Below are 2,268 nucleotides of genomic sequence, written 5' to 3'. Positions count from 1 at the left end.
TGGTCTACATAGTGAGTTCCAGGACAGCTGGAGCTACAGGGAGACGCTGTCTCAAAAAGACCAAAAAAAGAAAAGAAAAAAGCAAAACCCTTTGAGAAAAGATCCATAGCACACACCCCAGGCTTGGAGATGCAGAATGTATTTTAGCTATTTATTTATTTATTTATTTATTTATTTATTGATTTATTTATTTATTTATTATTTGTTTATTTATGATTTATTTATTTATTTATTATTTGTTTATTTATGATTTATTTATTTATTATTTTTGGTCCTTTTGAGGCAGGGTCTCCCTATAGCCTCAGCTGGTCTAGAACTGACTATGTAGACCAGACTGCCCTTGGACTCACAGAGATCCGCCTGCCTCTGCCACAGTGCTGGGATTAAAGGCGAGCGCCACCACGCCCGGCTGATTTATTATTTTTAGTTTATGTGTATGAGTGTATTGCGTGCAGGCATGTAAGTGCACCTGTGTCGGGCAGTGCCCGTGGAGGTCAGAAGAGGGTGTCAGAGCCCCTGGAACTTGGGTTACAGATGGTGCTAGGTGAGTCCACCATGTGGGTGCTGGGAGTTGAACCCGGGTCCTCTGCAAGAGCGGTCAGTGCTCTTGACCCCTGAGCCATATGTCCTTTTCCCGTTTTGCTTTTTACAATGCCTTGTTTGCAGAATCGTTGTATTAAAAAGATATCTCTGCACTTCACCTGTTGGGTCTGTGAGGATCGAGTCTGTGGACCTTTGTAAAATCTAGCAAGAATAAATATTTTGTTTTACTATTGCATAGACCTGTTCTTCGACAATTTCACACATACATACAATGCATTCTAATGACCCGGACTTTTGCCTGTGTGATGTGTGTGCAGTTTGTCCTCCACTAGCATTTTGGGTGGTTCCGCTGACATCTAGTGGTTGGATTTTCACACTGTGGGCTCAACTTAAACTGTCAAGCATCCCTGCACCACACAAACTCCTTCAACTCCTAGTATCACCAGCCACAAAGTGCAGCAAGTTTCTTTGTCTTATTCTGTGGTTCTGGAAAACCATTTGAGGGAATATTCTTAAAAGAAGAACTCGCTGGGGCTCAAAGCTTTCAAGTTTTCGGTGGTCGCTGGGTTCCGTTAGTGAAGAAACGACTTCTGAATTACAGAGAATTCCAGACTTTTATTTAACCATTCATTGAAAACTACTGGCTATACGGTAAACAAGGTCTCTGAGCCCCGTGCTGCTCTTGTGACCTGAGCACCTCACTTTGACCCCTCAGGATCCCACTGTGCCGTCCACCCAAGACACTGAATGAGGGTGGATGTGTTTGAATTAGCATCTCAGCGGGCCGGAAGCGTCTCATATTAAAGACAGTGAGAGTAAGTGGCTATGTGTAGGACATACTTTCTTTTTCGCTTAAAACTGATATATTAAACTTATATGTGTAGGAGATATTTTAGGCCTGGGGATGAAAGGTCAACATTGTGAGATAAGGGTGGATCTAAGCTTTTGTTTCCACAGCTGACGTGCAGAGGTGGCTCTGGGGGGACAAAAAAGACATGCAGAGAGATCTCTTTAAAGAATTGCTGATTTAATTAGTAAAGGCACCAGTCAGACCCTGTCAGGCAGTGGAGGAGGACGGCCATGCCATCGTCTGGGTATCTGAATTTACCGTGAAGTCTACTTCAAGAGGACAATGCTGATGCATACATGGTTTACCGTGTCTGCGTGGATTTCATTATTTTTTGTAAACACTGATGTTGGACTTAAAATGCCAGCGTCCCTTCTCTAATTGAACCTTTCCTCCACATTTTCTGTATGTGTTTCTCTGTGTATTATCCTGTATTGTCAGACAAAATCGCTCATGGAGATTCACCAGGAAGTTAGATATTGCCCTGTATTCTTTCGCATAATTATTCATTTAAATAAACTACATTTGCATAATGAAGGGAAATCAGCGTGACAGATAAATGACTGAATGAACTGAGCATCTGTCGACCCTGGCTCCCCACTTCATGAGGGAGACACATCCACCTCAGCTCACGGCGTCCGTGGCCTAGACATCTGGTTCCTTATCAAAGGACATCTGGTTCCTTATCGTCCTTGAAGATCCTTGAAGACAACCTGCTTCTCCTTAGGAGAACTCCACACGTCTCCTCCCCAGATCCCAGGAAGGCGCTCACAACCACCCCAGAAGGCATCCCCCCGCCCCCCTTCTGCGATTCTGGGATGGAACAACAATTTTCTGGGTGTTCTTGTCCCAAATTCCAACATGTAACACTGTTAACT

This window comes from Nannospalax galili, unplaced genomic scaffold, assembly GCF_000622305.1.
Source record: "Nannospalax galili isolate Female #2095 unplaced genomic scaffold, S.galili_v1.0 scaffold5595, whole genome shotgun sequence".
NCBI classification, from domain to species: domain Eukaryota; kingdom Metazoa; phylum Chordata; class Mammalia; order Rodentia; family Spalacidae; genus Nannospalax; species Nannospalax galili.
This window is presented reverse-complemented; position numbering follows the sequence as displayed.